General features: G+C 34.3%; 1 long non-coding RNA gene across 8 annotated transcripts; it reads left to right on the top strand.

Moving 5' to 3' along the window:
• Positions 1–3249: 3249 nt before the first annotated feature.
• On the top strand, positions 3250–13377 carry LOC147550592 (uncharacterized). Of its 8 annotated transcripts, XR_015237184.1 has the most exons (10): positions 3250–4022; positions 4128–4173; positions 4430–4593; positions 5567–5624; positions 6577–6616; positions 7739–7766; positions 8358–8405; positions 9287–9375; positions 9472–9626; positions 13122–13377. It is a non-coding gene; the product is annotated as an uncharacterized LOC147550592 (long non-coding RNA). The 8 variants fall into 8 exon arrangements; XR_015237186.1 differs by lacking the exons at positions 3250–4022; positions 4128–4173; positions 4430–4593; positions 5567–5624; positions 6577–6616 and adding exons at positions 7106–7304; positions 8092–8206 and having other exon boundaries at positions 9313–9375; XR_015237179.1 differs by lacking the exons at positions 3250–4022; positions 4128–4173; positions 4430–4593; positions 5567–5624; positions 6577–6616 and adding an exon at positions 7081–7304 and having other exon boundaries at positions 7739–7792.
• Positions 13378–27895: the final 14518 nt, after the last annotated feature.

The raw sequence follows: 27895 nt of genomic DNA on the forward strand, positions 1-27895 counted from the left end.
TTTAACTAAGAAATTGTGGTTTTGGTTTGTGAAGTTTTGGGTTTTCTCTTTTAATGGATTTATAGGTTGGTTTGGATTTTTGTTTGTGTTATATAACTAGACAAATGTTCGAAGGCCTATACAAAGTTTTGTTGTGTCGGAACTCCGGTTGTTCCACCTTTGTTATCGGTGACGTTTCCTCAGTGAATGAGTGAATTTTTTCCACTCATTTAATCCATTTTTTTTAGTCTTTTTGACTCATATTTATCTGATAATGTGAAAACAATCTTGAGATCTTCTGCAAATCTTTTTATGTTCCCGTCTTTGTGTTTGATCGTATTAAGTATTTGATGTTTCGATATCTTTTCCGGTCTAAAACTAAGAAAGTAAAACAAATGTGATATTTATAATCAACCCTAAAACCTCTAGCAAGCTTACCTCTTAGAATCTAGAGTTTCTGAATCTTAGAGGCTGTCATTTTTTCTCTGCTACTTAATTGTCTCCTCGGATTGTGATAATGGTGAAACTTGTTGAAGTACTTGTGGTTGTAAATCAATCACATGATTTTAAACTTTTTAATCAATGGGTTGTTGAAGAAGCCAATATTCGAGTCGGCTCATATAAACTTTTTTTTTATGGTTTGCTGATCTAATTCATTTTGGTATTTAGCTAAGACTGTTTCAGATTTCTAAATTTTTGATCTGATTCATAATCACATTAACTATTTTATTCTAAATAGGTTAATTAAGCTTCTTCCTGTGAGAGGAATCCAGTTAAATATAGTTTGAATTCATTATTTTTTGTATTTTTTTAATCTATGTCTTTCGGATGGATTGGTGTGCTTAAATTCTGTTTTTACCTTCATTAATGAGTTTCTTCACTCTTATAGCTTAAATATGAAAATCACAATGGACTATTTTTCCATGGGAGTGATCTAGCTGGTATATTCCTTTAAGTTGTTGATTCATGTTTGATATTAGCTTGAGACGTTAAAGCTTACCTAATAACTTTTTGTGCGAGTTGGTACTTCTGATACAATGTTCATATTGAATGATCATTGAGCATTTTTTATTCAATGAACATACAAAATGTTTAGATAATGTCACTAAAATTACACAGGTATTGATTTGAATCGTGTTACAAATTTATATAATAAAGTTGTGTTTCTATCTTGAGTTTGGATTTGGTGTTATTTGAAAAGGAACTGTTGAATAATATCATTCTACTAGACTTTTAGATGAAGTACTCGATTCTTGGGAGTTTCGTGGGACTCACCATTATAATTTGGCATTCGTCTAATCGTCTTAATGTTTGTCGTTTAATTTCCGCGGTCGAGTAATCTTCTGGCAGTGATTAGTCAAACACATAAAGCTATGATGCACTAATGAGTCTGAGTCCATTTTTAATTTTATGTATCTATGTTTAGAAGTTAATGAATCATAGATTTTCAATAAGCTAACTATGTCAGTGTCTTATAGTCTAAAGATCCATACATCTTCTCCAGTAATACTATCATTTGATACCATTATATAAGATCTGGAAAGGATATGCTGGTCTTCGGGACAAAAAATTATTTACTTTTCGTTAATTCTTTTGACAATCTCATTTCTTTTTGAATTGCTTTAGTATGAAATCTTCTTCTACTGACACTCGAAGCTAAATTATTTATATCTATTGCTTTGTTCTTCGCGTTCTTATGATTCTATCGATGGGCGAAGGGAAAATGCTACAAGAACGGGTTAAACTGGTGCGTAAGACGTCCAGCTGTTGATAGGGTATCCTTTGAGAAGAGTGAACCAGTCAATGTACCTCCTCGCTACTGTACCCAGAGAAATCGCTCTTAGGAACATTAAATGAGTGCTTGCTAATTAGATTATTATAGTAGTGAAGGGTTATTTAAACATATTAATGTTTAGTGACCTCAAAGTGCGTGGTACTTGTCAATACAAAAGAAGCTAAGTGCTTTCTCTACTTTGTTGGTTTAACGTATAAGGACAGAGTTGTGGAAGTGTTCTTTTTTTTGTTGAAAGTCGTGGAAGTGTCTGTGAAATTAGTTTGTTATAGGAGTAATTGTTTTCTTTCCCTTTCTGCTTGAATATAAAAAGTTTGGATAAGATTGATTTTATATTGTCTTTGTCATTAGAAGTTTTTGTTGAAGACATATTTTTAAACCTCAATTACTACTTTTATCACTTTCAAGTACACATTTTTTTTTGCAAATCTAATTGTTGTCAAGGTAACGTTTTTGTTTTTATTTAGGTCACCAATCATTCTAACTTTCTTCCTTCCAACTCCCCACTCACTTTGTTTTCTCTCTTATTTTAACCATTTATCCTCGCTCTCCCAACAGAATCGCTCGCCCTAGGGTCCCACTACTTCTCAATCTCTTTACCTCATCTTCCCAATCCGATTAGAAAACCTTAATCTCTTGCGTATTGAATTAATATGATTGTTAGTGTTTCAGATTTGTAAATTAGGTAAATCTTTGGGTTTTTCTTTTCAGCTACCAGACTAATTATTTCATCTTCATCATTTTCATCCTTGGTAAGATGAGAACAACGAAATTTTGCTTCAGTTTCGTGGTAGAGTTATTCATTTCTTCAGGTTCCTGGTAGATTTTGCTTCTGATTAGCTTCAATTCTTTTGTATTTTTCATTTCATGTTTGGTTTTTCCCAGTTGCTACTAATGTTGACAGCTCTGAGAATCGTTTTCCTGAATGATGGGGAAATTATATCATGTTGTTATGTGTGAGTTGGATCTTCTCCTCCTCAAGCTATCCAGAAGAGATTTTTGGATGTTGAGGTAATCCTAATCTAAACTCCATATCATTCATAATACATTTTTCAGAATATGGGGGTTTAGTTCAAAAAATAGATTGAAATCTGGTGGATTAAATGTGATTTTCAAAGTAGATTTTCAGATATTTTGTTATTTAATATTCCAAGCTTGTGTATTAATTGATGCACTGGTTGAGTTCATTAATAGATTTTTCTTTTGAAATGGGTGGTATTTAAATATGATTATAATTTAATCTATGGTCGATTAGATGGTATCCAATAGATTTTCAGAGTAAGTTTTCAATTATTTTCGATATTGAGCAACTAGGTTTTAGGCATCTTTTAATTTTCTATGTTTTGACTCTTAGATTTCTCCTACTTGAAATTTGGCTTCACAGTTGTTTATGTTTTACTGGAATTAAAGTGTACAGTGCCCAAGAGCTCTTCCTATTCCCCCTTGCAGAGGATTCACTAATGGAAACCGATTTATCAATAAGTAAAATCGAGTGGTAACCAACTAACCATGTTTTCCAAAGTTTGAATGTGCTAATTCCAAGCTTGAAGGGGCATACAACTCTCCCTGTTCATTAATGTAACCATCTTTGTTCACATTTTTCTTTGTGGGTCTTGGCATATTTGTTGTTAAAGTAAAAATGCTTATTTGGTAGTCGTTACCCAATGATCCGAAAATGCTTATTTGGTAGTAGTTAAAGTGACAATGAAAAAAGTAAATGTCACCATGTCTGGTGCATTTGCACGTTCGATTTGGTTTTCGTTTAACATGTTTGTTGTTTTGAAGTGTTTAAGTCAGAGTATCCTGGTTTCAAACCAACCCGAATATTTTGGGACTGGGGTTCAAAAGAGACTCTCGAGAATGGTTTTTGATTGGGTTGTTTTGATACTCACTTTTTACCCTGTTCAGACGTTCTCAAATTGACTACTAGACGAGTTACCCATTTTAGTGAAAGTAATGGACAATTCAAAATTCAAGAACATGAAGTGCATAGTAGCATGACTCGACTTATTTACTGGCACAAAAAAGATTTCTCTTCGGTTTGTATATATCTCCTTCATTAACTGTTTTTTCTCATGTTCTTTCCGTACAAGAAAAAGCAGCATGTTTTCTCTATAGCACTCAAAAAATTTCAGGACATGGATTTCCTTTCAAATCGATTGTAGACTACTGAAACAATGTTAGGTCTTTCGTCTCCACCCCATGCCATTACTCCTCAAACTTCTCAGAACCCAAGACAGCTAAAAGGAAGGTCGGTAAAGATAGTCAAAATTTAACTTCCTGAATTCTATAATGAGCTTACAAAGAAAAAGGTCTTTCGTTTTCGCGACATAATCTATTTTCAACTTGAATCCAGGTAGCGGAAAGTGAAGATCTTCCTTTGAGGAGCGTCTGGAAAGTCGGTTAGAATCTTTGCTTTTCTTTTTGGACCGGTTAGAAATTTGTGCAGAATACTTTCATTTCTGAACCTATGCTGAATTCATTTATGCAGATCTGATCAGTTTTATGACATTTTGAATTGCATCTTTATATATATTATCGTAGAACAAACTTCATGACAAGTACATCAACAAAGAACATTAAAACCCAAAAAGAAAAGGAATCATTAGATTGGATTCAGTATTTGGATCTTGTAATACTACTTTTGTTCTTTGTCAGAGTAATCACGACAGATAGAGAACCTCAAAGTGTCAGTTCGTTGTGTTGAAAGGGCTTCTTGAGTTTCAAAGTTGTTCGACTCGCTTTGTGTAGGAGATGAAAAATCTAAGAACATCCCTCGAGCAACTTGGTAGCAAGATTCAGAGAAGTCTTCTTCTTGGGAGGTAAGTTAATGATGAGTTTGATATGGTTGTAATGATTCCAAAGTAGAACTCGTACAGTTACTTCATAATGAATTATAATGTAGTCGATATGGTTGACAATGTATCAAGTGTCATTTGGCTAAATTATTTTGAGGAATGTAAAACGGGTGATTGTAATGTACTCCATATGGTTGGCAATGTATTAGGTGCCATCTGTCTATCTTTTTGAGGAATATAAACCACCTTTTATAAGAGGAACATAACCCACCTTTTATAAATGAATAAAAAAAAATTAATCAGATTAATATGACTAGGACAAAATTAATACCCTAGCCAGCTGACTAGGACGAAATTAATACCCAAGGACATGCTAATTAGGTACATCAATCTTTTAAATACAAAGACAACATTAATACCCTTACATGCTGATTAGGACAAATTGTTGTTCTTATATACTGACTAGATACATCAAACTTTTAAACAAAAAATGACCGTCCAAAACTCCATATTTACGCATAAGAGTGTTAATGACCCCCTCCTCTTCCTCTCATTAAAATTCCATCTCCTAATTTCTTCCTTGCTTTTTCTTCTTCTTTTTTCAATTAATTTACAAACTCATGTACTGAGAGAAGAAAAAAAATCTCAAATACTCAGATACTCAATGGTGGCTTCTTTAGCAGTTGCCTCTCATAATTTATCTTGAAGCAAATCTTCCTCATCTACTTCGGCCAAAATCCTAGCTTCTTCAATTTGACATCCTCAGTCTAATTTTTCTTTTTGGCAAACAACTTGGTGTATTGTCTTTCTTATTTTCATGATAATGACACTATTTTTACGGCAATGGGAGATGCCTTCCACACTACCGAAGGCATCGAGGTGCGTCAATTTGTAGAAAAAACCATAATTGTGCTAAAAGCTTAACGATGATTATACGATTATCATAGGTAAAGTTTCGATTTCTTATGTTTGTAACTTTTGTTTAAGCTGATAACAGATGGACCACTCTTCAAATTTGGTCTTCAATCTCAGGATGTGTCGTACGGTTCCGGAAGGTGTGTTTCATCTTTCACTGCTTTCTTAATGGAGTGTAAGAAGTAAGCTTCAACTTTGATATAGTGCAATTATTCTGATATAGGAAACATATATGTAGTAAGAGATTTACACATGTTCATTCGGTGTAGCATGTATCTTTATCTATTTTCAATTTGTCCATGTTCCATTGGTTAGACCAGTCTCATGAGATTAAAGTTTTAGTTAAACCCTTTTATAAAGATATAGAGAATATTTGTGGTTGCCTTTATAATTTTTCGCTATTATTCTTCTTATTATTATTGTTATGTGATAACCTTTGCGACTAAGATGACCTTTTATAGTGACGAATGATGTTATTGTATCTTTTGAAATGACTAACCTAATCTTATGGACGTGCGTTTTAGTGATCCAAGGGGTGCAAACTGTTTTTTCACATTGTGGACGTAGGTGATTGCTTCTAACGATCCAACTTGGCTTAGTTTGTAACATGAAGTTTCTTTATATAGGTTGTGGATATTACATAATGTTGCTGCTCCTTAGTTTGTAACATAAATCTTATTTATGTATTCATTGATTGTTGTTGTAGTATTAATTTTTGGTTGTTCATTGTTGCCAAGTATTGATTTTGGTTTATATTTTAATATGATACTTTATATCTTTTAAAATTCATATACTTAGACTCTTAAACATCATTTCAAAACTTGCTACTTTTTGCTTAAAAATTTGTTCATTAATTGTTATACAACCCGCATAGCTTAAAATCGGTTCATGAATTGTTTGTGCAACTTGTATGTACTACTAATGTTAATACATTTTGCAGGTTTTCAACAACTAATCTGGAAACCCCTTTTCTTCGTATAAATATTATAACAAATGACCGAACATACACAATGGTTAACTTAGTTAAATAAAAAAAACTTGTTTGGTACACAAATGGGTGGAATATATTTTGATGTTGCAATCTATGTCCAGAAACGGAATAAAGTGAGGAGGCTGGCATAAAAAAGAGAAGGTACATGTTTTATTTGTTTGCTTATGTTAATCTCATACACTTGTAGATTGTTGTTTGGTTTTATAATCTAAAAGTACTTGTGCATCTCTAATTCACCAATGAAATATTGTTGATATGATGAAAGAAGGTGGAATGGACAAAACCATGAATTATATGTATATCTTGTGGGAACATTCCAATCTAGATGAATCCAACGGTTAATAACTCACTCGGACTAACACCCTTATAGCCTTCTCTTTAATGTTGCATAAAGGGCATTCCCCCGTCCGTAGGACGGGGGTTATGCCTAGTATATCTATATAACAAAACAGAGTGGGGTTATTGCTTACCAGGACAAAATGAATGCAAGATGACTAGGACAAGATTAATGAGTTGTGTTCAAATCTCAACCTTTGAGTATGAACCCATGAATCCTAGCCGCAAGATCCCACTGGTTATTGGAACGCCACAGTTCCTATCTCTTTGTCTTCTCTTCCTTACCTGAAGATTAATGAGTTGTGTTGAAATCTCAAATTCTCGCCTCTTTCATCTTCTCCGTTACAAATCTTCTCAAGACTTGTCGGTTGCTACCTCTCCAAGCCTTCTTCACTTTCTTCCTGACGCCAGGAAAATTAAAGGAATTGGCGATGTGAATCTCTTCCAATGGGTGAAACACTGGACCATCTCAATCGAAACCTCTATATCCTCGGTAATCCTGTTCTTTTCTTTGATCGATGTAATTTCAAAATCTTCATTTCAACTCCGAATGTGTTTCGATTTATGAAGATGTTCTTGTTTAATTTGAGAAAGTGAAAGATCTCATCTTCCCCTGATCAAATTTCATTTTATTTGGTTTATCTGAATTTGTTTCTTGTGAAGTAATTGGATACACCTAACGTGTTTGAGAAAATGTTTGTGAGGGAATTTGTCAATCTCTTACTTTGTTTGGAAAAATATCTCTCCTTTAATTTGTTGTACACCTACATCCCATCCACTTTTGCTTCAGCAAGTCAAAGGATTCTCTTTGGTTGGTATTATATTTAGCTTTTTTTTTTGCCATAATTGACCATGTAATTATTTGATTCCTATCAAAAGTTAATTTGGGTATTCTTTAATCGTGATCTGGTTCTTTGTTTGATATAGATGTATTGGACAAATGAAGCAGACTCAGGTAAGATTCTAATGCGTGGCTGAAATGTGAGTGATTTTGCTTCTATATTTGAATAAATGTTCATGAATTTCCTGTGTTTCTTTTGCATTCCTTTGGAACATTTACATGGTTAATAGATAATATAAATGTTTATCATCACCCCAAATCGACCCCAAATAGTCTGTACTATGAGCCATTCTCTTCCTCCTTCATTATTTCCTTTTCCTCCATTATTTCCTTTGCCGTACATTCTTCTCCTTCACAGTCTTGCTCCATCTTCTTCTTCAATCTCATGCTTACTTCATCATCAATGAAGGAACTATGGTTAAATCACCTTATATAACAGGAAGTGGAACCGACTATCTCTGAGAGAAAAAGCACATAAAGACGGTCACAGGAAGAATCGTGAGACAATTTCTTCATCTTCACATACTATCTCTGAAGCTAAACCGTAAAATCTTGTATATTCCTCTTCACAGTTATATGGCTTCAGATTTTCCCTAACAATCTAAAAATCTAAATCTGTTACCTTTTGCAAATCGTTTACTTGTTCAGTTTGGTTTTGGTTTTAAATGTTTTCTAAAGTTAATGACATAGTTTTTCTTGTTACAGACTGTGGAATACGGAGATCATAGACTCTGGGAAGGTTACAATGTTAGGGTATAAGCTTATATCATTTCTTCTCTTCATCTTTGTTAATTAATCGAGATTTATCATACACCTAATCGGGGTATATGGTTCTGCATCTTTCTTACTTTTTAAGTGCTTTACCGAGATAATATTCTACGTATTTGTTAGTGGTAGTCGAGATTGACGAAATACTTGATTAATTGACTGGTTTCCGTCCCTCTTGAGTGTCAAGAAGGATTAGGTTAGGTTTCATCAATTTAGTATTTCAATAGTGAATTTCTGGTTCCAAGAGTGGTAACAATCTACCTTGGCAAAGTGACATCCATAAAATTCCCTTTCTTCTTAAAGATATCTCAAAGTTTCATGAGCAAATTAGATAGTTGATGTGTCTACATTAGCAAAGTGACATCCATAAAACTTAGGATTCCCTTGCATTTTTTGGACATGGGATTATCCATTTCCTTTTGTTTGGAGCAGGAACATATGATGAAAATGGAAATGGAACACTAGAAGAAATGCCTTTTTCATCTATACGTTCTGTCTATAAGGGAAACAAATAAAACAATTATAGGCAACATAACTCTTAAATTTGTTGTTGAAAGAACAAAGTGAAAGATCCTCTTAATAGCATCAACGGGTATAATGCAGTCTATAGGATGAAGAGGTAATCGATTAATAATTTTGATGTCAGTTAAACAATTCATTTTGTATACCCATATGCTTTACCAATTTGATTTTGATTTTTTTTAATCTTTCTTTAATAGAACTGCAGAAGAACATCAAGTATCTCGTGGGTTTGTCTAATAACAGGCCTAATCATATGTAATCAGCAATTAGATTCTTTTATCACCATTTAATGAATTACTGTTCATTACCCTAATTGTTGTTCTATCAAGTCTCACTTCTTACAGATTTGTGATATGGTTATGATTGCAAGATGTCTGAATGTTATACTTGCAGTCCTTCAAATCGATAAAACTTCTTTCTGGGTCAATCCTAGGTAAATTCGATATTGTTCCAAATTCCATATGTTTCTTAATTTCAAGAGATACTATTCACTGATTATATGTTTACTTGGGTTTTTGTGAATTTCAAGATATATTTGATCTGAATGATTTCATTGCATCGTTGCGAGAGGTAGTTCGGATACTGAAAGTTTTACCACCCGAGCTTAAGACAATAGTGGAGCAATAAATGTTGAACTCTATGCCAGCAATTAGTTGTTTGAACATATCATACTACCTTCATCAGGTTAGTTCAGTCTTCCTTTCAAGTCTTGGTTGATTTCTTTATTGACTCAATCCGATATCAACCATTTTATGTTCTACATTGATGTTTAAACAAAACCAATGCTCGCCTTGATAGCATTGGATTACACTCATATTTTGAGGTGTCGAATAATGCTCTTACGTTCAGTACATAGATAAAATAGTTGGGTAAAAGGGTTAATAAGGCCAAACTTAGATAATTGAATACTTGAGTGTTGTCTGGTTAATTCTCAAACTGCTATTTTGACATCTGAGACACCATTTCTTAGAAATCCAATGAACTAGGACAAATTATAATTCGCTTGAGTATATAGGAAATTTAGGTATTTGTAGTCATTGACTTGATCTCTTGTGTTTCACATATGCCATGGTAATCGTCGTAGTTACTGTTATGTTAGTTTATTCAAGTGCCTAGAGTACTTTTTTCTCTTAAGAGGAAAACACTCATGTGCTTCTCTTCTATTACTCGGATAACAAATTTTATGATGAATGTAAGCGACGGTTTAACTTGAGACTCTTGAAGACCTTTACGGATTATTTTAATTGCCTTCCTGTGCCAGCTGTCATACTCGATAAGGTTTTGTGCATTCATGGTGACCTTTCCCATGAATTGTCGCACTTGGATTAGGACAGGAACATAACTTGCCACTAGATGTTCCAGACACAAGCTTGCAAAACTGACCAAACTGATCAGACTGTCAAACTATATAACAGATTATGATTTTTTTTTTTTACTGATTCCACCTTTGTATGACACATCAAGAGTATTTTGCCAACACCCCACGGAGAGAGGAACAAAATTCTGAATTGGTAATGACTGAACTTCTTTTTCATTTTTTTTGTCGAAAACAACTTCTCCTAAAAAGGATTTCAGTTTCTATTTGATTGAAGAACAAAGTTGTGAATCTCCTTTGCAATTTTTCTTCATTCATATGTTTAACAGTAGGTTGAGAACATCAGATTGATTGATTCACTCTTTGCCTTTCTTTGTTTTTCAATTTGTTAGTATTCTTATGCTCGCACTCTTTCTCTTTTATGGTAACAGATTAAGACCAGCCTCTGGCTATTCTAATCTATTTTCCCCTTTATTATTTTTCCTTTGATCTACTGCCATAATCTGCTAGAGTTTTGCATTAGAAAGATGCAACCCAAGTACCCAACTGCAGTTTTTTACCATACTCTGCCAAATCTGACTTGCTTTTGTTTTACATTGATAATCATATTTCCTTTTGGATTTTCCTTTTCGAACTTTTTGGGTGATTGAAAAAATATGTAACTTTAATTTACTGTAATTTTTCGAGGTCGGTGTCCTTTTGTTGGTCTTTGTATTATCAATTTTGGTTTAAGATCTTACATGTCAATGAATAGAGACGTTTCCAGCTACTCGTAGTTCAAGGGCAGTATAACTAGATTTGGATTACTCTAAGTTGTCCTATTTTATTTTTAACATTAATGATGACTTCTTGATAGCTATGTATCTTGTAACATGTTTCCTTCAAGGTTTTTGAGTACTTTGCATCTTTCATTACCCAATGAAATGGGGGCGATCATTCCCATCTTCCCTCCATCTGAACCAAGTGTTAGAGATGTATACTTGAGACGGGAACGTGCTCTCGGATGTGTTCCTTCAACATTTTTTTCCTTTTTTGTCCTAATAATGATGGCCATATATCCTTTGCCGTGTGAGATCATCAATTTTGCTCTCACATAACAACTATAGGCAGTGGCGTATCCAGAATTTAATTTCAGGAGGGGCTAAAAAATTACTATGTTCGCTTCGAAAATTACAACTATATAAACTTAAGCAAATAATAATTAGCCATTTTAGAATTTTAGAAATTATTAGTAAGTAGTTGTAGATTTATAGAAAAAAATTGTTGAATAAAAAAATTGTAGGATTAGTTCGAAATTATATTAATGAAATTGTCTTTCTGAAGTTCGAAATTAAATTCAAAGCGTACCCTATAATTTGTATTTGCCAAAAATCTCAGGAAAAACTTAAAACTAACACAAAAGACGATTTTGAAAGAGTATAACACAATTAGCTAAAAATTGAACCAAAGAATTGGTTATCACATACGGCTTACCTATGTTTGTTAGGAACAGAAAGAATCACTGCAAAAAGACGATTTTGAGAGAATATAACACATTATATCTAAACTACCTATGTTAGTTTAGATATATTTATGAAATTGTCTTTCTAAAGTTCGAAATTAAATCGAAAGCGTACCCTATAATCTGTATTTGTCAAAAATCTAAGAAAAAACTTAAAACTAACACAAAAGACGATTTTGAGAGAATATAACACAATTACAGAAGGAATTACTGCAAAAAGTTGTAAATTGATGAACTCCGAACTCAAGACCCCAAGTTTGGTATGTAAGGGATTTATCCATTGAGATAACACTACCTAGTGATTAGAGTAGCAAGACTTATTTACTTGTTCTAGTCACTTATACTTTTTTCTAATTTATCTATATTATAATTTAATTATAAAAAATGAGGGGGGTCTATAGACCCCCCTAGTCCTCAAGTGAATCCGCCACTGACTATAGGTGTAAATGTTGTAATTTAAATTGGTTAACATAGATATAGGTTCTATTGGTTTTAATTTTTGGGTTATTGCTGAATTTATTATATGCCATCTTCTTACCATCCTTGAATTAGGCCTTGCTATAGACCTCGTAAACTTCGTCCTTGACAACCACCTGTAAGTATTTTTCTTCTATGAAAATTGAGTCTTAGTATTTAGAGTGTTCTAAACTAGCTTCTCGAATGACGGAGGTCCGTGGTAGTCTATCCGCGTAGTGTTTATTTATATATCTAGGCTATGCACTAATATATATATATTGATTGAAGAGATGGGTGTGGGATTTTCTTTGTGTTCACCATTATTTCTTATTATTTGAGAATCCTTGAGAATAATCAAGACAATTGTAAACCTATCCGATTGTTGATTAAATGTAAAGTTTGTTTTTGGTAATCCCATTTGTAGTTTAGAAGTTTAAATAGTAGGAGCTCATCCTTAGCTCAATCGGTTACTGCAACTTGGAATGCAAATTCTTCTTTGTTATTGTAATTTAATGTTTTCTCTTTGTTGATAGTCGGCATATATTTGAGATATTGCTCCATTCGACTGTTTTTGATGTACTTGAGTTCTCTTGTATATTCAACTTGTTCGGTTAGAAGATAATGAGGGAATGTGTTATGTGATTAATTTCTGGCTTCGTTGGTAAGAATACAGTTTGATGCAAATTTCAGAAGAAAATAAGATAGTTAGATCTTTAGTGCAAGTAATACGCCTAAGCACAGTCACAGTAAGAGATGAAAGTCGAGGAAAGGGAAGGAACAATACTATAATTACTAAAGAATCATAATTAAATTTGTTTACATTAGGTCATGCCTCTGAGTACTATTTACTTTACATTATGCACTACCAAATAAGTTATGCTAAAATACACTCTTAATAAAATTTTAGGTTGCAGCTACAATTCACTCATTAAGACTTCAGTGGGGACAAAGAACAATATTGGCAAAGGATCCTGCATTGTCCATGGTTGATTCTGTTGATATCGGTCTTACGAAAAAAAATCAAACTTGGGGCGCCGAAAGTAAAATTATTCTTTTTGTCTTTTAATATATTGTTTTTATAATTCAAAATTTTACTCTTTTATGTTGCCTTAAATTCTTGTATATTCCATTTCTTAATTATTTAAGGTACAAGCTTTTGTTTCTCGAGACTTTCTATGATGGCTACAATATCTATTTCGAAGCTTTTTAAAATCATGTCCATGCAAAGAAAGATTGGTTTTTCTTAAGTTCAGTTTCGAACTTATCTTTTGGTGTGACAAAGAGTTAGGAATGGTTAGTGGACTTCATAGAAAAAAATACATGACATAGACCAAAACACTTTCAAAATTATTAAGTAATTTTCTTCCTCCTCTTATGATGCATAGCTTTACGAAATCGCCCGTGCCGGAGGCACGGGTCATGCCTAGTATATATATGCTGCTAAGATTTTGTGACCCATTAATATACTTCTCCTTTTATCCTCAAAAAATGTATTAAGTATATGTTTATCTTTTTATACTACGTCAAAAGTTGTTGGAAGTGTTATAACATCAGAAAAAAAACAATACTCCATTAATACTTCATTAATATATTTCATTTATAGAAAATGCAATAGTCTAGATAAAACAATACTCCATTAATACTTCATTAATATATTTCATCAGAAAAAAAAAACAAAAACTACTCGATTAATATACTAATTACTCCATTAATATATTTCATCAGAAAAAAAACAACTCCATTTATACACTAACTATTCCATTAATATACTAATTACTCCATTTATATACTAACTATTCCATTAATATACTAATTACTCCATTAATATACTAACTACTCGATTAATATACTAAAAGTCTCTTCCTATATTACTAACTACTCCATTTATATACTAAAAATCTCTTAAGTCACCTTCCTCACTTTTATGGCTCAGAAAAATCGGTTATGAACTTCATAGCATCAGCATGTTTTTGTTTGATCTCCATATTCAATTTAACCAAAGCTGTCAATCCAGCTTCCACGTCAGCCACATTCTTTCTGAATTTACGCCTCTGAGCGATTGTGGGCTGGCGGCGAGCTGGTTGTTGTTGTTGAGAAGTAGGGCCCCTGGTACCCCCCCGGCGGCGACCCCTAGTTTGACCTCCACCCCTAGGCTGCCGGGGGCTTTGCTGTGAGGTGGTTTCCGGTGGGGGGCTTTGCGGTGGGGTGGTTTCCGGTGGGGGGCTTCGCTGTGGGGTAGTTGCCGGTGGGGGGCTTCGCTGTGTGGTAGTTGCCGGTGGGGGGCTTCGCTGTGGGGTGGTTGCCGGTGGGGTGGTTGCCGGTGGGGTGCTTTGCTGTGGGGAGCTTTGCGGTGGTGGGGAACCCTGCCGGCTAGTTTGCCCCCTACGCCTAATTCTGGTTTGACCCCTACTCTTGCCGATTCCGATTTGAACTCTTTCACCAGCATTTTCAACAGGGTCGGAAAGAGATCTAACAAACAACCTAGTATGCGGTCGAACTTTAGGGACTATTTTTTGGCCTGATTTGTTTTCAGATCCACCTTTATCGTTATTATCCTCAGTAACTGGGTTCTGATCTTGGTGCTGGACAATATTATCTTCGTTTTCGCCTGATTTGTTTTCAGATCCACCTTTATCGTTATTATCCTCGGTAAGTGGGTTACTGTTAATCGGATCTTGGTGCTGGACAATATTCCCTTCGTTTTCGCCTGATTCGTTTTCAGATCCACCATCACCGTTATTATCATCAGTAAGTGGACTGTTAATCGGATCTTGGTCTAGTTGATCGGCTACTTGTTTTTCATCGGCTACTTTTTGTTTATCCACTACTGATTGTTGACCACCAGTCGAGATTTGAACTGACCGAGATTGATCTGAGCTCGGTGGCTTCAATGTCTTCAGATGTTCTTGATATAGTTGTTTCATATTGAGAGAAACTACCCTAGGTAATCCTTCTTTCATATTGGCCCAACTGGATCCGGTACACCTACTACTGGTTGGATCGATACTATATAACGAGCATTAGTTGGATATGGCTTTTGGTGATCTATAGCAACTCGAGTATAGTCTTTGCTAAAACGGGAAAAATCGGGATGATGAAACAAGTACTGAGTAGGATCCCGTTTTCCTTGACCATAGTCCGGTTCTTGAAACCCATATTCCTTCATTCTGGATACCAATTCACCCAAGTTCCAAACAGGGAACTCCTCTTCGAAGGTTTGTATGTGAATGCAAACGATAATGTCTTCATAAAAAGAAACAGCCCCTCTTCTTGTAGAGTTCATGAAAAACAGAAGTTCCATGGCGACCATCGGTATACCCACTGGCATCTTTGAAGAATGGAAGATGGTGGATTTAGGTGAAAGAAGATGAATTGATTAAACTACTAATTTATTCCCCTTTTAATAGGGCTAGGGTTTTGTGAAATGACGCTCATGACGGCTAGGGTTTTGTGAAATGACGCTCATGACGGCTAGGGTTTGGTCTGAAATGACGAAAAAGGTATTAAACTAATTTATTAGGGTTTGGTTGTGAAATGTGAGAGGGTTTGTTCTGAAAGGACGAAAAAGGTGTAGGTTAGACGAACCGCCTGAATGGCCTGCCTAGGGAACGTCCACGACACATGGAGAATAAAACAACCAGAAGTTAGCTGTTACTTTTTGCTTAAAAAAACGGGAGAGAGAAAAGTTACTTTTCTCCCTCCACTGTCCCACATGTGAGCAAATGTGGGATGTTATTTTCGTCCTTTCAATCTCGACCTTTTAATTTTTTAAGGGTTGAGATTAACGATTGTCATGGTTTAGACTTTTTTTTTTTATGAGATGTCATGGTTTAGACTTAATTAGTGAGATTTTATTACAGGAAAGTGACCTATCTTTTTTTCTTTTTGAGCAATTTTAATATTTGAAAGAGAAAAAATGAACAAGAAGAGAATTAAAGATATTTCACGATTAATATTGTATAAGTTTTTTTATGTTGAATGATTTCCGTTCTTGAAACACAAAATTCTTTTGTGGAACAATATTGTTTAATTTAGTGAGGCTATTTATTCTTTGTCAAAGTATTGTTTGTTAAATGTTGTCATGGTTTTAAGTCAATGATTAGTAGGAGTTTTATTTCAGATTTTTTTGGGTTATTTCTTTAATAGCCCCCAATTTTATGACCAGCTTCCTGCCTAGCCTCTAATTTTATCAAAAATACCGAGATGACCCCTTTTTTTAACTGACCGTTAAATGTTCGTTACTCTCTCTCCTCCATCTCATAACCTCTCTCTGCCACCTCATCGTCTTCACCGGCGACCTTCAAACATAAAAAAAAAAATTCCTCTCTCTTCTCTCTCTCTTTTTTTTCTTTCCTCTCTCTCTCTAGAACAGATCTAGAGAGAGAGATGAGAGAGGAATTTTTTTTTATGTTTGAAGGTGGCCGGAAAATTTTCCGACCGACGACTTTCGCCGGTGAAGACGATGAGGTGGCAGAGAGAGGTTATGAGATGGAGGAGAGAGAGTTACGGACATTTAACGGTCAGTTAAAAAAAGAGGTCATCTGAGTATTTTTGATAAAATTGGGACTAGGCAGGAAGCTGGTCACAAAGTTGGGGGCTATTAGGAAAATAACCCTTTTTTTGTTGAGAGTATTATTTTAGATTTGGAATGTCATTTTTGTGAAACTATATTGTTGGTTGATGGCTCCTGTAGTCCATTTTGAAAAAAAAAATATTGTTACTTGAATTCACAAGAACAACTTTCACAAAAGTTTTCATAATCATTTCGAAGGATGACATTGTTCACAAAAGTTTTCATAATCATTTCGAAGGATGACAATAAATGGATCGTAAAGAAATTTCACAAGTTCAACTTTACAGACATGATCAAATCCATATGGGTTTTAATTCTTTTGTTTGTTGGTTTATAATAGTTTTTAACAGGAAACCCATTTATGAACATATCATCAGATTGCTCTCCCGAGTGATATGGGACTACTACACTTAGTCTCCCTATTGGAAACTGGAGAGAAACGCATATTACCATCCAACCAAAGTGAACTTCACAATTCAAAGATTTGGGTTCGACAAACATAATCATCCAGAGATAGCTACAAATCACAAAAGTAATTTTTCCTTGTTATTTGTGGGATTCCCATTTCCTCTTAAAGATTTACCTACTAGTATCAGGTACAAACTTTTCTTGTAGAAAAAATCAATAGACAAGGTAATTTGGAATTAACAAGTGATTAAACTTAAAGATCTGGGGCAGTTCATTTAGGAATTTAATCATTCAATATCAGGGTTGAATGAAAAACCTTATACTAACCTAATCATATATACAACTGATGATCATATTGATATCTAATGAAATTAGTCTCAAATCAGCGTATTACTTAAGAAATTAACAAAATGAAAAGTCTAGGATGACGACCCATGATTCGAATTGAATAACGAATTAATGGGTAGTGACTTTTTATTGAGAAAAAGTAAGAATAAGATTAAAGAGAAAAGGAAGAAGAAGATGACTTTCCTGAACGAGGTTGAAAATGTTGGAGAGAGCTCAAGTGAATTCCAATTCTAATTGCTTTTACTTTTTGATCAGGGGAGTTTGGGTATTCGATGATTTTGTTCTTCAGATCTGATGAATTCGATTCCAGAATTAAATAAATTAAATAAAAGTCTTATTTCCAACCGAGGAATTTATAGAGTTGATGTTGAGAGAAAAAGAATCACGTTTTTGTCGTAGAATTCATTACGTCACAACTGTGTTACGGTTACTATTATAAGGGTTTATTCCTATTTACCCCCAAAATGTGATTAACAATACTTTAGGCCATGTTTGACACGCGGGAATATAGAGGGAATCCTATTTCCGGAGGAATGGGATTCCCTCCAAATGGAGTAATAGCAAACTCAGAGAGGGGGATGGATTTGTGATTCCCATTCCCGGGAATGATTTGATTTAATATTTCTGGACAAAATAATCCTTGGTAAAATATTAGAATGACTAATATTAAAATCGTCATTCTCATAATATTTTTATTAAAAAAATTAAAAACCTAGGGTTTCAACCACCACCATATCAACACACACGCACACACTCTCCCACCCTCTCGCTCGAACATAACTCCCCCCCCCCCCTCTCTCTCTCCATATCTCTAGTTTCTTTTCTTCTCTCTTGCTCTTGAATTGTTCATTAAAAATCGATTTCATAACGTTTAAAAAAATTAGTAGAGACCTTATTTATTTTAAATAAATCTTTAAATACAACTTAAATTAGTGTATTACGTTACTATTTCATATCTATAAATTTGAATAGACAATACTAATTAAAATATATATATAACAAAATTGACCTATAATTTATGTAGTTTAAGTAAAGGATATAACAGGACTTTCGTAAAAATTTACATTCCTATTCCTACAAAAACCAAACAACAAGTTAGGAATCCATCGGGAATGGAATTCCTATTCCTGGTCGAACCGAACATTAACCAACCGGGAGTGCTACAATGACAAAATCTTTGACAAAATCCTTGACATGATGAGTCATTTTCACTAAAAGACAAAGCTTGATCAAAGTTTTTCAAAGTTTGACTTTCATCCGGACCGTTGTTTTAGAATTTTGTCAAGAATCTTGTCAAAGATTCTTTGTACACTTAGCATTTCCCTTAACCAAAATAATCTGATTCCTGGGAATCGCATTACGGGAATGTGATTCCCGGGAATGACATTCCATTCTCGCGCGTCAAACATGTTAGGCTTCCCCAACTAGCTAACTGTTATCTACTATTTACTTTCCAATTTTACCCATCTTTTTTTACTCCCCAAAAATGTACATAGAAATAGACTCTTGTAGTTTTGAGCACTACTTAGAATAGAATAAGTGTCTTTTAACTTGCCTTTTGTTATATTAGCCACACGGGATAGGCAGTTCACAAGAGTACACGCGAAGGTGCACTTTAATCAATTTTAACTTTCTCATCTCTCACGGTTAATGATGGAGAGATCGGTCGGCCCCCTTCCGCTGGAAGATGGAGGGTGTTGCCTTCTGAGAAAAGATGGAAGAGGCTAGTTGACCCCTTCTCTTCCTCCCCAATTTTCTATCTCTCCTTCACTCTTCCTCTACATTTTCTGATCTGGTGGTCGAGGATCAAATAGGATTAAAGATAACGAATTCTTCCTTTAAATTGATGGAAGACGATACGTTACCTTTTTGAACAATTTTTACTTTTTCTTGTATGTGGATACATGACAATATGTAACAATTATTTTAGAGATAGATAAGGTGTCTATTCTGATGCGGTACTTCCACAATGAGAACATAAAAGCGAAGGGTTTTCAAAGTCCGTCGGGCCGTTAAGAGCCTTCTAACTTTCATCTTATAGTGCCTACTGGAAGTTTGAGGAACTTGGGACAAAGATTTCATTTTTTTTTTTGATACAACAAAAAAAGCTATTGTGATTAGTGGAATCTTACTTTTAGAAATTGTTTTGAAGTGTTGTTTATTCATCAAAATCATTTGTTTTGAAATTTTAAGTTAAAAAAGTGAATGAATAATCAAAAAGCTATTGTGATTAGTGGAATCTTACTTTTAGAGTATATTGTGGAAGCCATTGTCACGTTCCAACGGATTCTTACCCTAATTTGCCCATCACACGCACCCCCATTATACTTTCCAATCTATGATGCCTCAAAAGTCCAAAAACAAAGCTATAATTCCAAAAAAAAACATTTGAAATGGATTACGTTATAAGTTAAACTTGTGTTTTCACGTCGAGAATTCTTTACAGATCAAACATTACATGACATTTATACATCATGAAGTGTGATAAGCACGATAACCGCCGAAGTTAAACGGAGGCCTAAAGTCCAACAAACTTATCATTTATACTTTTAATAACTTAAGTTCAATAACCATGGATTCCACTTACTATAGAAATCGAACCTAGACCCTCTAGGTTCTTAGATTTTATGTCAATAGTTTGGACAACCAAACGTTGACAGTTATAATTCCAATTAATACTTTTTTTTTCGCTCGGTATATGTTGACTAAAACAAATTGAATTTTACCAAAACTGAAAATAGTTTTGTAATGAGATGACTAATATGCTTGTTCGCTAAAAGACTAGTCAACTCCATTAGGAAAACAAAAACGATAGAATGTCTGATGTGCGCGCCAAACATAATAAATAATTATAAAGTTCTACCAAAACTGACAATAGTTTTGTAATGAGATAATTAATATACTTGTTCGCTAAAAGCTAGTCAACTCCATTAGAAAAAAAAATGATAGAATGTCTGATGTGCGTGCCAAAATCTAACGTGGCTAGACGCATCAAACATTCATGTAGATGTGGGCGAAGTTGGTGAAAGCAAAAAATTCAAATTAAGAGACTTCAAAGTTTAGTCATTATAAGATTGTATGGTTAAGATCAACTGTTCATAAAATAAAAATGCAATTCTTATGCCCTGATTCCCAAATCCACCTGAATTATGTTCCTAATTGGGACGTAAGCTTCTCAATGGATTTTGACGAATTAGAACTATATAGATTTTGGCTTAGTTATTTGTATTTCATATTATGTGCTTTATCATCAAATCTATTTTCATGCTTTCAGTAATAAGTTAATTTTTCGTTCTTTATAAGTGTAAATTCTTCTAAGAATATGGGAGACTTGCTTTCAGAAGATAACTTCTTAAAACATTGACCCACCTAATGTTGCACGTAAAATTTTTCATTCTTCTTCCATTAAGAGATGAGTACAAATTAACAAACAAATAGGATTAGAATTTGAACCAAATTATCCAAAATTGAGTTTAACAAATTAACAAAAAATAATGAACCCAATTGGTATAAAATGGCTTCCATTTCCTGATCAACAAATCAATAAGCCCTAATAATGCCCCATTCACCTCCACTTTACTCACCTTCATTTATTCTTCACGGAGGAGTTATCTTAAAACCACCGCCACCACCGCCGCCACCATCGCCACCACCATCGTCGCTGCCGTCGTCTCCTTCGAATCAAAATCCTCACTTATGAGTATAAACATCTCCCGAGCGGCCGAGCCATTAATGTGAAGTCTTTCTCTCTCTCTTAACTATTTCCCTAATTGATTTGTTTTGCCTTCGTGAACCGAATCTCAGAAGTAAAAAAAGGTCGGTGCTATTTACAGAGCTACTAAGTGCTATTTACAAGTCTGACTATTTGTAGATCTACTTTTTACTATTTACAAATCTTTTGACTTTATCACAACTTATTATTTATTTAAAATAAAACCCCTATTTTAGAGATAGGTCCCTGACCGAAAATGCTGAAAAATTAAACATCAAACTGGCCGAAATGTTAAAAAATTAAAGAGTTATTTCCTTAATGGCCCCCTACTTTGTGACCAGCTTCCTTTATGGCCCCTTTTTTCGTAAATTCAAATATGACCCCCTCTTTTCAAGTAAATGTCACTCCTGCCCTTTCTAATTCTAAATAAAAAATTTAAAAAACCAATTATTTCCACCTCACCTCTCTCTCTCCAACTCACCCCTCTCTCTCTCTCCAACTCACCTCTCTCTTTCCAACTCACCTATCTCTCTCTCAAACCACCTCTTCTTCTCCGGCTAGGGTCGCCGACCGGAAAATTTTCCGGCCGGAGACCTTCAAACTTCAAAAAAAAAAAAATTTTTTTTTTTAAACACTCTCTCTCTCTCTAGATCTTGTCTGCGAACAGACCTTCAAGGTTTTCTCCCTACTATAATAGATTTGTAAACCTATGAAAAATCTGGTTCTTCTGCTTTTTTTTTAGCCTAAACTTGGGATTTCATAGCCTTCTTACAAAGACGATTCATGTTAGCCCTAGACGAAAATCACTCAGACATGGAGTTCTTGATGCTATTCTTGAGGATGAAGAAACTGAGAAACTCCCACAAGCCATGAATGGTGTCTTTCAAAACAGGAACTTGCAGGTAATTTGAAGCAAATACCTTTCTTATGATTTGATTGTTTGTGAATTGATTAACTATTGCATATTTGATTCATAGGCAATTGTATTTAGGATGATTTTAGATGAAAATTGTTCACTTTTTTCCGTAATGTGGGAAACCAATTCCTTTTAGAACCTATTTGTCTTGTTTCGTTATATCGATTACCAAGGACACCATAAGCCATTACCATATCTGCAAAAGTTTAATAAGATCGATATGTGGATGTTTTGAAGATCCAAGGATATGGATGTGTGTCTTTTGTATAGAAAATGAATCTTAATATGAAATTCTGTATAATTGCTTTCATTTTAAAACCTCAATTCAAATTAAACTAGTACACAGAAATATACATGGTGTGATATTAGCGGTACTTTGCTTTCACGACTTCTTTTGGAACGTATATAAGAGATTAGGAGCAAAGGATGATTGGGGATTTTTATCGAAGTTTTGTATTGAACAGTACTTAGTGTTGTATAGTGTCGCCTGTTTCACCGAATTATTTCAAAGAGGTTTATATCGATTTTCTTTTACGACTAGTAATTTTCTGTATTTAGTTTCTTTACACTATTGATATATTAACCAGCTTACGATACTTTACATGTTCTTTCTATTTTTCTTCTTGAAACTAATTCTAATCCCATTTGAGCTTCAACAGGAAATAGACACAGAATTTGATGATTATGAATTATAGGGGAAACTTTCAAATGATTTCTATAACTCACAAGATAGTTACTACGATGAAGATGGACAACTCTCGTGGTTCAATTTTGGTGTTAGAGTTGGCGTTGGAATTGGTTTGGGTATATGTGTTGGGACCGGAATTGGCGTTGGTCTTCTAATGCGTTCTTACTAAGCAACAACTAGAGTATTTCGAAGAAGATTCATTTGAAAACTGATCTTCTTGCCCGACTCCCCTGAGTTGTTTCAAGCGAAAGATTGTTCCGTTCATCTAGGACTACGGAATCATTCGTATAAACATTGTGAAGTGAGCAGAGGTAGTATATCATTTAGATGGTTAAATTTAGTTTTTTTTTTTTTTCAGTTTTCTCCTTTTACTTCTTCTTGATGAGGGTTTTCTACGTAAGGGGAAATCCTTACTAGATGACTCCACTGCGGAGATGTTATTTTCTTTCATTTTTGTGGGGGAATTAGAGTAAGCTTATGAGTGCATACAAATATGTTCATTCATGTTTTTTCCTTTAATTTACTTTTTTTTTGCTATTGTTTTTAGAGTTGAGCATTCTTTCATGTGAAAAAAATCTTGTAACAAAATCACTTTGTCCCCATCCTCTCTCTCTCTCTCTCTGCCTCTCTCTCCTGTATAAATGTATGTAGCTTAAAACATTCATCAAGAAGGGATGAGCTCAGATGGTAGAGCACTCGCTTAACATGGGAGAGGTACGGGGATTGATACAGATGGACGTTGAAAATTGCTGTAGAAATGCAATGCATACAGATGAATGCAGACACACGTTTGCAGTTTACATTATGCAAACACCGTTTGCAGTTTACATTATGCAAACACATGTTTGCATAACAGATTGTTGCAAACACGTTTGCATAACAGATTGTTGCAAACACGTTTGCATAACAGATTGTTGCAAACACGTTTGCATAACAGATTGTTGCAAACACATTTGCACGTTTGCATAACAGATTGCTGCAAACACGTTTGCATAACAGATTGCTGCAAACACGTTTGCATAACAGATTGCTGCAAACACGTTTGCATAACAGATTGCTGCAAACACGTTTGCATAACAGATTGCTGCAAACACGTTTGCATAACAGATTGCTGCAAACACGTTTGCATAACAGATTGCTGCAAACACGTTTGCATAACATATTGTTGCAAACAAGTTTGCAGAAAAACGTAAAGGCCAAAAAAACGCCGTTTTTTTCTGGGTTTTTTTTTAGAAAAAAAGTATTGAAAGTGGATCTTGTTAGAAAGCTAATGAAAAATCATTTCTAAATGTATAATTTTTATAGAAACCCGACATCTCAAACAAAAGTTATATCGATTTAAAGTTTAAAGAAAAATAAAAGAATTTAGTTACACAAAATGACAAAAAAAGGTATTTTAGTATTTGCACACTTTTTGACCTGAATAATAATTTTCAAATGTTTTGTGCGTTTCTACTCATTTTCAATATTATTTTGACATTTCTAGAAATTACCTCGGTTTTTATAAGACCCCATACCCCAACAGTGAACTTCAAAAAATTGGGTTGGGCTGCCATGCTCGCCCAATAACGGTCCGGACATTTGTATCGTCGTTATGGCCTTATCGGGACCTTGTTTGGGAACGCGAGGACACGGCCTGTTTCATGCTATGGGCTAATGTATCCGTCTGGCTGACACATTTAAAACCAGATAAAATAGGGAATTTCTCAAAAAACTGAACTCACCTCTTTAAACAGCCGAGCCAAAACTTCCAATGGATCCCCATTGAAAACCAGTAAACGAGACCCAAGCTTTTGAAGACTAGAATCAAGATCAACTAGGCTTTCTAGCATGAACTGAATCCGATTCAGACCGGACCGAGTTGACCCGGGAGAAAAAGCGGTGGGATCGGGCTTGAGATAGTAAGGGTCGATGATAAAAACCGGGTAAAGATGGTTGGTACCAATTCGAGCGTGTTCAAGAGCCGGGTTATCGAAGAAGAAGAAGAAGAAGAAGAAGAAGAAGAAGAAGAAGAAGAATGGGTATTCGACATTGTTGCTGTTAATGAAGAAGGAGAGAAGTAACGATGAGAGAGAAAGAGATAACGAGCAGTTTTATTAGAGAGAGAAAGTGAAACTCCACATTGAAGCATTAAAACCTAGAGAGAGAAGATATGGTGTGATTTATGCTAACGTGAGCTGTTGGATGTCTTAGGAAGGATAGAGTCCTCCATGGATGTTCGCCGGTGGTACTACTGGTTGGCAGTTCAAGTCGGAAAAGAGGAAAAGGAAGAAGATGAAGAGCTAATGTACGCCATAGGTGGAAAGCGTATGTTAGTACGGACAATACGAGTGGGCCGTTTCGCGCCACGTCGTTTCATTATGAGAAGGGTGAAACAGTTTAAAAGCAGCGGTTAGTGATCCGCATGGCTTCACCCATTTTCATAGGTTCTCTAGTTCTGGTCAAAATATTTAGGTGGGTGATTTGGGAAATCAAAAAAATTATTTGGAGTAAAAATTTTTAAACGGAATACATGAATTTTAATGAAATTTTTAAGTCATCTTCTTCCTCCACATCTCTCATCACTAATTTTGGCTACCAGCACCAACTCTGGTCACTACCTTTAACTCCGACCCTTACCATTTTTATCATTTTCCTCTTCTTCTTCCTTCAAATAACACTACTATCTTTCTTCTCTCTACTCCTCCCTCTTATCTCTACTTCTCCCTTTCCTCTCTCTCTCTTTATTTAATCCGACGAAAGGGAGGATCCCCTTCGCCGAAAAACTGATCTGGTTTGGTAATTTTTTCAAACCAGGTCCGGTTAAGAGTTAATTTAGTGTTCTCCCAAATCAGTGTCGTTTTTCAGCGATTTTTAATCGCAAAACGGCTAGATAGTAAGAGAGAGGAGAAGAGGAAACAAGAGAGAAAAACAATGGTGGTTGAAGGTGTTGGAATGAAGAGAAGAAAGATTATAAAAAAAAAATATTGAAGGTCATCGACAATGATGGTTTGTCATAGTGGATAAAAAATGGTGGTAGAGTTGTGGAGAATAGAAAAGAAAACAAAATACTTCACTCAAAATGGTTTCCCCCTAAAACTCTAATAGAAAAAAAAAATGAGTGAACTAAAGTTGACCAATTTTGAGGAAAGTCTTTGCACTTCAGATACTTTTCTTATTTCCCCAAATCATCTACCAACATTTAACATCGTTTTGAGCTCTTAATATGTCACCCTTTTCAAAAGAATGAAAACTGTCTATACAAAATTTCGAGTGACTTTTGCTAGTGTTTCGAGGAAAGAAATATTTTTTGTTTTGGATACAAATTTTTATGTAAACAAAAAAAATTGATATTATTTTGTTTGCTCAAAACACCTACAAATCTCAAAAATTTGAGTTTTTTTCTCCAAAATAGGATTCTTGTTCATATTTTTCACTCTTATCACTACTCTCTTCTGCCTCCTCACTCTTTAGGGTTTTCGATCAAACTTTAGAATCCTTTCCTTTGTTGCTGACAAAAGAGTTATCCTCCACCACCTTTTGGTGCAGTGGTTGTTGATTTTCAAAGTGCTGGCTAATGTCTCACGTTTAGGAGTGACAATACTCCACCACCTTTTGGTGCAGTGGTTGGACGCCCACTCCATAACTCGGAGGTCTTTGATCTAATAAAAGTAAAAAATCTAAGATTTATTGAACTTGGGTAAAAATAAAGTAAAGATAGATTAAATGGACTTTAGGCCTCTTAAGATTGTCTTCAATAGTTGATAAATGGCCTTTAACAACCCAAATGTCTTAAATCAGACTGTTATAGCTCTTATTTAATGCATGAATCTTGATGTACCTTGGTTTATCTCTTTATGATGCATCAATGTCTAATAACTAACTTAGTATTGATATTGTTGCCAACCGAGTGGATCAACTTTGTGACGCCTGCGGGCCCGGTCCATATTAATAGATTTCTTCCCTATCACCTCTTTGTTGGTTTATTCAGCCAAAAAATATCATATTTTCTGTCTCTAAAACCTATGAACAAATGTTTCACTACATTTTCGCGTAAGTTTAGACTAAATACAAGATTTTCTTTGGTATGTCCGCTATAGCTCTTACAAAGTTAATGTAAATTGATGAACTCCAACTTTATACTTACTATTTTTATTTATTTTTGTAACTATTATTAGAAGAAAACCAAAGGGGTTCTTAAAGAAATTTTGCATTATTAAGTGTCCATTAATAAATTTACATTTTGTTTTCACTTAATAAGTTTAAACACTAATAAATGCTACAAAAGTAAATGCAAAATATTAAGTTCAAAGTTATATTATTACTAATTTGCAATTATTTTGTAATTGCTAAAAAAAAACTAATGAATCTTTGTTAAGAATGAAAATTGGAGAAACCTACCCATCCAAACAACATGTGAAAGAAGTGGTTCCACATTTGCAGATAGATTTGAGCCAATGAAAGAGCAACTTAAAAGAAAGGAAGAGTCTTCATTTGGAGATCTTAAAAGGAGAGGAAAAGAAAAACTTCAATGATAATGTAATGTATTAAGTCAGTTATCGATACAATTTTTGGGCTTATAGTCCAAAAAACGGGTTCTAATAGTAGATATAATCCTCTCTAATCCTATAAAGGGTTTTAAAACCAAAAAAATAATATAAATGGATATCTAGTCCATTTGGTCTCATCTAGAGAGAAAACACAAATCTCTAGAATAAATATTATTTCATAATCCCTAATCTAACATTTCTATATATTTATAACTGATTTATCTTTGAAATCTATGCATATCTTTTTTCATATTTATCTCTCATATTTCTCTCCAATCATGTTTCTATTCAAAGTAAGGATATCTTCATTATTATCTCCCATATTTCTCTCCAATCATGTTTCTATTCAAAGTAAGGATATCTTCATTATTTTCAGTAACGGAAACTCTTTATTTGATCTCTCTAAAACCGATTTAGTTGACAAACCTCCATTAAACTCAGAAAATCTTCTTCTTCTACATTATATTGTTGTCCAAATTCATCATTTATCAGGTTTAATACTTTCGA

The sequence above is a fragment of the Eschscholzia californica genome, unplaced genomic scaffold (assembly GCF_041429995.1).
Source record: "Eschscholzia californica isolate CP2 unplaced genomic scaffold, dmEscCali1.0.p SCAF_3, whole genome shotgun sequence".
Classification (NCBI taxonomy): Eukaryota; Viridiplantae; Streptophyta; class Magnoliopsida; order Ranunculales; family Papaveraceae; genus Eschscholzia; species Eschscholzia californica.